Source organism: Phacochoerus africanus, chromosome 15 (assembly GCF_016906955.1).
Source record: "Phacochoerus africanus isolate WHEZ1 chromosome 15, ROS_Pafr_v1, whole genome shotgun sequence".
NCBI lineage: Eukaryota > Metazoa > Chordata > Mammalia > Artiodactyla > Suidae > Phacochoerus > Phacochoerus africanus.
This window is the reverse complement of record NC_062558.1, coordinates 4,250,254-4,260,468: the sequence shown is the minus strand read 5'-3', so window position 1 is coordinate 4,260,468 and position 10,215 is coordinate 4,250,254. Positions and strand designations below refer to the sequence as shown.

Here is a 10,215-nt window from a genome sequence, read left to right as displayed (position 1 = left end):
CTTAAAAAGACCAAAAAAAAAAAAAAAAGATTTCAGATGAATTTAACTATTTTTAGCAGCAAGTCTGATACCTACCCAAGAAGACTCTTTCAAACATCTGAATTTGGGTTTAAATGTTAATCGGTTTCTTCCCAGGAGACTCTTGGGCCCTACTCATACCAGTGTCTAATCAGTTGCCCAAGCCAAAAGAAAAACAAAACAAAAACCTGGAAGTCATTCTTAATTCTTCCTTGTCCTTTAATGCAATGGCTGACAGATTTCCTACTTCTACTCTTGTCCGTATAGAATTCATTTTCCAAGTAACAGCAAACATCATTATTATTTTTTTTAATGGCTCCACCCATAGCATAGGGAAGTTCCCCTACCAGGGATTGAATCTTAGCCACAACCTCGACATGGTCACAGCTGTAGCAATGCCAAATCCTTTAATCTACTTTGCCAGGCCAGGGATAAAACCCATGCCTCCACAGTAACCTGAGCTGCTGCAGTAAGATTCTTAACCCATTGCACCACAGCAGAAACTCCCAACATTCCCTTTTTAAAAAGGTATATCAGATTATGTTATTCCTGTTTATTAATTAATTAATTTTTGTCTTTTTTTGTTGTTGTTTTTTTAGGACCGCACACTGAGCATATGGAAGTGCCAATGCTAGGGGTCGAATCAGAGCTGTAGCTGCCAAACTTCACCACAACCACAGCACCACCAGATCTGAGCCATGTCTGTGACCCACACCACAGCTCACAGCAACACCGGATCCTTAACCCACTGAGCAAGGCCAGGGATCGAATCCATGTCCTCATGGATATTAGTCAGGTTCATTAACCACTGAGCCATGTTGGGAGCTCCTATTCCTCTGTTCAATTGCCTCCAGTGCTTCTCATAGTACTTTGAGGAGAATCTAATGCTCTTACCATGTGCTACAATGCCTTTGTGATCACTGCTGTTTACTTCTCTTGGCCAGCCTCTTCTACCACCCCTGGGCTGTGCCCTACACCCACCACACCTCCCAGCTCCAGTCCTCTGGGAAACACCAAGCTTATTCCTGCCTTAGGATATTGGCACTGGCTGCCCCTAGTGCCTCATCTAAAGAGCGCTTCCCCTTGCTGCATCATTGCTTGCTCTCTCTTATTACTTAGGTCTTAGTTTTTTATTATTTTATTTTATTTTATTTTTATCTTTTTTTTAGGGCTGCACTCATGGCATCTGGAGGTTCCCAGGCTAGGGGTCCAATCGGAGCGACAGCTGCCAGCCTACACCACAGCCACAGCAACACGGGATCCAAGCCATGACTGCAACCTACACCGCAACTCTCGGCAAGGCCAGATCCTTAATCATTGAGACCGGGATTGAACCTGCGTCCTCATGGATACTGATCAGATGCATGTCCGTCCGCTAAGCCGTGACGGGAACTCCTCTTAGGTCTTAGTTTAAATGTCACTCAACCAAGGACTTCCTTGACTGCTAAACTGAAACGGCATATGTACACCATCTGGTCCTAGCAGCCAGCACTTCCTGCTATCTATCTATGGTCAAGGACCAAATACTCCAGACAAAGAAGGGATGGTTTTGGTTAGGCTATTATCATAGAAAGAACATTCATTAATGAGAAATGGCTCAAAGGAAGAGAAAAGGATCCGGGGCTTTATAGGGTAGGAAAATAAGGAAGGTCCATAGCAAGTCTGATGGGAGTGAGAAAGCAGGATGGAGGGGAGTATGTGAGAACAAAGCCAGCCTTTGTGGTGGGTGGTTTCTCATGACACAGAAAGAGCTTTCAACACTTTATGAGCACAGGGCTTAGATTAAGTTCAACATTCTCCCACTTTCTCTCCCCCGCCCCATTTATCTCTTTAATGAGAAATTTATAGATATTTGAAATAAAACTTTTGGTAGTTTTAACAGGATTGATTAAGTGCCCAAGAGGTCACTTTTTTTCTGGTTAAAACCTTTTTTTTTTTTTTTGGTTTTAGGGCTGTACCTTTGGCATATGAAAGTTCCCAGGCTAGGGGTCCAATTGGAGCTGTAGCTGCTGCCCTACACCACAGCCACAGCAACTTAGGATCTGAGCCACGTTCGTGACTCACACCACAGCTCACAGCAACACTGAATCCTGAACCCACTGAGTGAGGCCAGGGATCGAACCTACATCTTCATGGATAGTAGTCGTGTTTGTTACCCCTGAGCTCCTGATGGGAACTCCTTAAAATCAATCTTTTTAAAAAAAGAATTCTTCAATGAGATCCTGCTGTACAGCACAGGGAACTATAGCCAGTCACTTGTGATAGAACGTGATGGAAGGTAATATGAGAAAAAGAATGTATATACATATGTATGACTGGGTCATTTTGTTGTACAGCAGAATTTAATTGCCAGCACACTGTAAATCACCTATACTGTAATAATAAAATTTTTAAAAATGAAAAATAAAAAAAGTCTTCATGGGCTCATTGGAACCCCACACACCCACTGGGTAGGGTGACTGAGGGCTGATGGTCACACTCGGGACCTCAGGTATGAAATGGGAGCTGCCTCCTGGGAATGTGGGGTGAAGGCGGGTCGAGGACACTGTTCTTGCCACTTCTGGGAAACCCGGAGCTCAGGAAGGAGGGGCCATCGACTGGGGCTAAAAGTGAGAGCAAAGGTGCAGTGAGGGTCCCAGCCTTTTCTGCCAGCCCCATTCACCCTCGTTCCAGGCCACCTTTGGATGCCCCGCCAGCCACTGCCTTCAAATCATTTAAAATCTTCTATTGGGTGTCTTCTTATCACCTACTCTGAATTATGCCTTACCTCCCGATTAAGGTTTGGGGATGAATGTGTCATCCTGAAAATATTCAATAATAGATCCAAAGATGAATCTAACTCTAAATGTTAGAGGAAACAGTGGCGACGTAAGTATACAAGACAAACCTTCCCAGGGTTCAAGGATAAGAGAAAGTTAGAGTTCCAGAACAATACTATACATAACTACAGAAGCTCAAAGGAATCTCGAACTGATGGAGATCTCAACAGTTCCAAACCCCTAATTTTACAAACGAGGAAACTGAGGACCAGAGGAAATGACGTGACTTGTCCAAAGGCACAGGGATGGAGAGGAGACTGGATGGAGAGTGTCCTGGCTTCTAGCTCATATTTCTAGTCTCTATTTCTTTTTCTTTCTTTTTTTTTTTTTTTTGTCTTTTGTTGTTGTTATTGTTGCTATTTCTTGGGCCGCTCCTGCGGCATATGGAGGTTCCCAGGCTAGGGGTCTAATCGGAGCTGTAGCCACCGGCCTACGCCAGAGCCACAGCAACGCAGGATCTGAGCCGCGTCTGCAACCTACACCACAGCTCACGGCAACGCCGGATCGTTAACCCACTGAGCAAGGGCAGGGACCGAACCCGCAACCTCATGGTTCCTAGTCGGATTCGTGAACCACTGCGCCACAACGGGAACTCCCCTCTAGTCTCTATTTCTTTTCAATGTGTTCGCTCTCCACTCATTTAGTTTTCAAAATTATTTATTTATTTGTTTACTTATTTTTCTTTTTACAGATGCACCTGTGGCTTATGGAGGTTCCCAGCCGAGGGGCCAAATTGGAGCTGCAGCTGCCGGCCCTACACTACAGTCACAGCAACACCGGATCTCAGCCGCATCGGCCACCTACACCACAGCTCATGGCAACGCCAGATCCTTAACCCACTGAGCAAGGCCAGGGATCAAACCCACATGCTCAAGGACACTATGTCAGGTTCTTAACCCACTGAGCCACAATGGGAATTCCTTTTTTATTTTACGTAATTTTTAGTTTAAAAGGATGATAATTTGAGAAATGATTTGACAGTGATATAAGTGAATGTAATTTGAGTAATTCAGACCAAAGATGTAGTGGGAATGTTATGGGGCAAGTTGGAGTCTAAGGTCCTTGAAGGCAAAGAGGGGGTATATGTTTGGTTTACTTTGTGTCCTCAGGCCCCTGAACAGTGACTGGCATATATGAGGTGTTCAGTAAACATTTGCTGAGATAATCTGAGTTATAATCTTCACTCAGCAACAACAGCCCAGGGTCAGGAAACCCCCTTGCCAACCAGCTCAGGTCCTTTCCCAGTGAAGGGCCCCCCGCCCCCGTGACATCTGTCTCTTCTCTAACCTCATTTAACCCTGACTGTCACTTTGCAAGTGAACACTTGTGGTGTTATTTAAGTTCTCTGCAGGAGCCTTTTACCCAGAGTCTTTTATCAATTTATCAATGCCTTGCAGAGGGCAAGGAGCATTTCCTATCTTTGCATTCAGTGAAACATAAACTCTTCACATCCTGTGGCTATAACCCCTTCACACTCTGGATGGTGTGACTGTTGATTGATTGTCTGAATGATGCCGATCTTTGTCCTTCCTAATTGCCCCTGTAATTAGAGGAGGAGGGGCACCTGCCTACAACTCATAAATACCTATGTCATATGATTACAGTTGTGATCTGCACTGACAAGGCCCTGTCCCTCTCACTTTGCTTTCTCTGAACCAGGGGAGAAGGCCATTCCATCCCTTAAGTTCATGAGAAGCCCATGTTTTTGATCAGTGTCTTCATTCCTGGAGATCCCTCTTAGGACAATGGTTCTCAGACTTGGCTGCACATGGGGGAATTTTTAAAAATCCGATGTGGGTTAGGGGTTAAGGACCTGACTCACAATCTTGAGGATGCGGGTTTCAGCCCTGCCCTTGCTCAGTGGGTTAAGGATCTGGTGTTGCCCGAAGCTTTGGCATAGGTCACAGATGCAGTTGAGATCTGGCATTGCTGTGGCTGTGGTGTAGGCTGGCGGCTGCAGCTCCGATTTGACCCCTAGCCTAGAACTTCCAAATGCTGCAAGTGCAGCTGTAAAAAGAAAAAAAGAAAAAAAAAAAAGGATTTCCCATCATGACTCAGGGGTAACAAGCCCAAATAATATCCATGAGGATGCAGGTTCAATCCTTAGCCTAGTTCAGTGGGTTAAGGATTTGGCACTCCCCTGAGTCATGGTATAGGTCATAGAGGCAGATGAGATGCCATGTTGCTATGGCTTTGGGGTAGGCTGGCAGCCATAGCTCTGATTTGACTCCTAGCCTGGGAAGAGAGAGAGACAGAGAAAGAAAAATAAAAAAATTAAAAAAAAAATGATGTCTTGGTATCATCCTAAGAGATTATGATTTGGGTCATATAGGCTGTGGCTGGGCTCTTCCATTTGTCACACCTCCCCAGCTGATTCTGACATGCAGTTAAGTCAGAGTGATAGGGATGGAGTAGGCTCAGGTAGTTGTAGACGTCCCAGTAAAAGATCATAGATGGAGAGGGAAACCCAAGGGACGCTGGGAGATCACCGTAAGTTAATAATTGCTCAAGAGCAGTTCCCGTCGTGGCGCAGTGGTTAACGAATCCGACTAGGAACCATGAGGTTGCGGGTTCGGTCCCTGCCCTTGCTCAGTGGGTTAACGATCCGGCGTTGCCGTGAGCTGTGGTGTAGGTTGCAGACGCGGCTCGGATCCCGAGTTGCTGTGGCTCTGGCGCAGGCCGGTGGCTACAGCTCCGATTCAACCCCTAGCCTGGGAACCTCCATATGCCGCGGGAGCGGCCCAAGAAATAGCAACAACAACAACAATAACAACAACAAAAAGACAAAAATAATAATAATAATAATTGCTCAAGAAAGCCAGCAGAATGAGGCAGGCTTGCTTGAAGGAGTGGAGAAGCAAGACATTGGGTGGGAGATGGGTGAGGCCTGCATCCAGATTCAGACCCAGGGCGGGAGTGTGAGGACCTCCCTTCTGCGGATTTGAATACACTCCTCACCAGACACCAAGGAGGAGCTCTACTCCAAGAAAGAGGAAGCGGCTGTCTTTCTGACCCCTACTCCCCTTGGATAATAAAACTCTAGCCCACTGGATCCTTGGGTCAGAACCTCCTTGCCTGCCCGCTTGCATCTCTCACAAGCATCCTATCTTAATAAATTTTATTTCTTGCCTGTCACTTTGTTTCTTGCTGAGTTCCTTCTGTGCAGAGGCATAAACAACCTGAACCTCAGTGAGTCCAGACACTGGATGAGTGATTCTAATTTAAAAACTGTAGGTTCAAGTCCCAATCTGGATTTAGGCCGAGTTCAAGCCCCGGCACGTGGGTTCAAGTCCCAATCTGGGTTCTGGCTGGGTTCAGGCCCTTTGTGCTAGCAGTTCCCAGAGGACAATTGTTGTAACCAAACTCAGGTTCGGCTGCTTACCAAAAGGTGATCCTTGAGAGACAAGTGTTTGCTGGAAAGAAAAGGTTGCTTTATTCAGGAGGTGACAACCTGGGAGGAAGGCAGACTCAGTATCTAAGAACCAGCTCTGAAGATTTTGCTTCATCGTGAAAGTTTTTAAAGGGAGAAAAAGGAGGTTTATCACAGTCAGGCATTTGGGGAATGTGGGGGTCAGCGTCTTATCTTCCACTGTGGGCAGACTTTCTTCTGCTTGCTTGGTGGTGAGCTTACAGGTGGTATTCTAGGACGCTGGTGCTCAGCTTGGTGTCACTGTCCCCCACCTGGGTGGGGGCCTTAGTTCCTGCAGAAGAACTAAAAGATATATTGTTATGCATGTTCCTTGAGGAGGAACCAGGACCTTGCACTCTTGCTCCTTAACTGCCCCTCATTTGTTTCTGCATTTCCTTCCGTTCCCTGGTGAGCAACTGCTTGAATCTGCCCTTTGGAACTAGGGAAGATCCCAGGAAGCTGAACGAAGCCGATTTCCTGCAAACAGGGAATGAGGGAAAGAATTTGTACACTGAGGGGCCCCACAGGGTCTCCCACTTTTTTATTGTCTTTGTAGAGCATACAGGTTATGCTTCAGCTGATGTCAATTGTTGATATCTAGGGAGTTCCCAATGTGGCGCAGTGGAAACGAATCTGACTAGCATCCATGAGGATGCAGGTTCGATCCCTGGCCTTCCCCAGTGGGTTAAGGATCCAGCGTTGCCGTGAGCTGTGTGTAGGTCGCAGACGTGGCTCAGATCCCATGTTGCTGTGGTTGTGGTGTAGGCCAGCAGCTGCAGCTCCAATTTGACCCCTAGCCTGGGAAGCTCCATATGCCACGGGTGTGGCCCTAAAAAAAAGCAAAAAAAAAAATTATTGATTTCTGTTGGGGCTTGTCTTTCTTTTTGCACTTGTGCGTATGTGTCAAAATAAAAATAAGCTGGGTAATTCTGCCGGAAACTCCCCAATGCCCAAGCCACATGTTGCTTTACAGCCAGCTGTAGTCACATGCCCATCCCAGTCAGGAATTATGAGAAGGAATTTGCCCAAAAGTAACCTTCCCTTGCCCTCCCGAACTCGGAGATTTCCTGTTTTAACCCTATTTTTCATGGTCAGTCTATAGTAAGTGACTTGATCAGTTTTGAGGAGAGACCGCCAATGGAAATGTTTAAGTAGCCTAACAAAATACATTTCCTTTCATAAACGTTGAGGAGGTCAAGACAGTCCTTTTTCATTAATGTTTATTCTTGGACCCCAAATAGCTAATTCCTCTGGCCATGGTCATTTTTATTTTTTCTGAAACACTTAAGTGTAGTGATGTACTAGAAACTCTGGCGCTTTAGCACCACTTCAGACCTTCACCTTCAGAAGAAAGGAGGGAAAGAAGGGCCTGGCCTGGGTCTCCCGAGGAACGCTGAGATCCAAAAGCAACATGTGAGGCTAAGACTATGGTTTTGAAACCACGCAACTCCGATTGGAACTTGAACCCACTGCCTTTTAATTGGTCTCACAGACCAGGCATCAGGACTTGCCGAAGTTCAAGTTCTTTATGTCTCAGCACAGAAGGAATTCAGTGAGAATGGGCTTGCTTTTTAAATCCTAAGGAAAAGAAAAGAATGGAGCAAAAACCTATGAAGCAGACAGGTCTATGAAGCAGAGGAGAAAGAAGAATCTGTGATGGGGGTTGTCCAGAGCTGTGAGATCCTTCATTGCTTGTGGCTGCTCGGGATTCAAAGTATCATAGTCAAAGAAAGTCAGCTTTAGCATATGCCCCTTGGTCTTCTCTTGCTCTTCTGTACTTTGTGGCATGATTTCTTTCTTTCCTGAAGACTTTCTTCAAAGGTCTTTGTAACTGGGCTTCTCTTGGATAAATCATGTAAAGTACAACACATTGTGGTTATCTGCCAGGAATCTGACTTCTTTTGTTTTCTTTCTTTCTTTTTTTTTTTTTTTTGGCTGCAAAAAGCTTTTTTGTTTCCATTTGGTCCAAGACTTGGGGGAGGGCTCCAGGGTGGTTAAAATGGTGACTTGTGGCTGCAGAGAGGGGTTTCTAGCAGAAGCCCAGGCACCAGAGGGGCCCCTCAAAGGCCACTGGGCTCCAGAGGCTCCTAGTTGTGCTTGAGGGTGAGCCTTTTGAAGAGGCAATTGCCCAGCCCAGCCTGGGGACCAGACAGACTGCAGAGGCTGGTCAGGTGGTCACCCATTTTCTTGATGAGCTTCCCCTCCTCATCCAGGAGGTGGCTCTGCAGGAAGTCACCGAGGTGGGGTGTCTGCTCGGGCAGAACCCAGGGCATGCAGATCCGGAAGGGCCTGGTTCAGGTTCTCCTCCAAGAGAATGGCAGCTTCCGTAGCATCCTGGGTTTTACCCCACTCATCTTTTTTTCTTTTTTCCATTTTAAATGATTTTCATTTTTCCACTATAGTTGGTTTACAGTGTGCTGTCAATTTTCTACTGTACAGCAAAGCGACCCAGTCACATATACATACATACATTCTTTTTCTCACATGATCCTCCATCCTGCTCCATCACAAATAACTAGATATAGTTCCCAGTGCTGTACAGCACGATCTCATTGCTTATCCATTCCACAGTCAATAGTTTGCATCTATGAATCCCAGATTCCCATACCCCACTCATCTTGAGATGGCTTCTGCACATCCTGGAAGCCACTGCTCTGGTTTTGCATTTTCAAGAGACACTCCTCACCCTCACACTTCTCCTTGGCCAGTTCGCGGAAGAAGTGGCTCATGCCCTCCAGAGCCGCATCATCGTGGTTGGGACAGAAGCCCAAAGAGAGGCAAGGGTAGGAGGCCCGTGGATGCACGTGGATTCGGGTGGTTGACGAAGGCCTCCACCTGGGTGGAATAATTCTGACGAACTTGGGAGCTCATGGGTGATCAGGAATAAGGAGTTAAGCTCAAAACGTGGTGTTGGCTGGTCTGGGAGACCGAGGATAGCTGAGCAGCTGATTCCGAAGGTTGTGGCTGGAAAAAAGGTTGGAGGGCAGTAGGAGGCAAGGGGCGTCCCTGCGTCTGTTCTGTCCAAACACTGTTGAAGCAAGAGGCAGATCCATAGGACTGGCAGGTACACTGCCAGGAATCTGATTTCTAACCTTGGTCCTGGTCTCTCTAGGGACAATTGATAATAGTCCCACATTCCTCTTCCATTTTTCTGTTCTTAAGGCTTGACCTTTCCTGCCAGCCCTTGGCCTCTCTCTTCCCGTCTCGTGAGAGTCAGGGACAATCCTTCCTCCAGTTTTCAAGAGCAGCAGTAACCTGAGCAGATCCAGCCATTCTCCTGAGCATCGTGGACTTGTGGTCCTCTCCTGGTCTCTTGGGAGCAGGTATGCATATCCGTACACACTGCAAGGTGCAAAGTCCAATTCAACAGCAAGTGTATGTGTGAGACACAGCAATGAATTTTCTAAGTGAACTGTCCTTATTGGGTGTCACTTAGGACAGGCATCCTGAAGGAAGGGGTTTCCAGTGCCCTAACCATCATCATGATCATCATATGACGTAGTACATGGACACATGCTATTGTGGGAGACTGTGCCTCATGCTTGATGAAAAAGAAGAGTTGATACCCTCGTTATATAGGACCTGCTCAACTTTCTGCTATAAAGGACGATCACTTGTTTAATCCAGAATGGTGTGCTTCGATGAAGGTATAGTGAGATTATACCTCTATGCAGTTTCCTTTTATATTCTTATGTACTTTATGACTAGGCACTAAAGTAAAATACTTCAACAAATGAAACAGCATTGAAAAGATATATTAGAGTAACATTCTTATTCTATAGAATCCAGTTCTTTTCTTCTTTTTCTTTCTTTTTTTCTTTTTTTTTTTTTTTTTTTTTGGCTGTGCCTATGGCATGTAGATGTTCCTGGGCCAGGGATCAAACCCATACCATAGCAGTGACCTGATCCACTGAAGCGGCAATGCCAGATCCTTAACCCACTCTGCCACAGGGAACTCCCTTGACTCCA

The 10,215-nt window shown here is 46.1% G+C and overlaps 1 pseudogene; it reads right to left on the bottom strand.

Annotated features, from left to right (window-relative positions):
- Positions 1 to 8,333: 8,333 nt before the first annotated feature.
- On the bottom strand, positions 8,334 to 9,117 carry LOC125116428 (ferritin light chain-like; annotated as a pseudogene).
- Between the last annotated feature and the right edge of the window lie 1,098 nt (positions 9,118 to 10,215).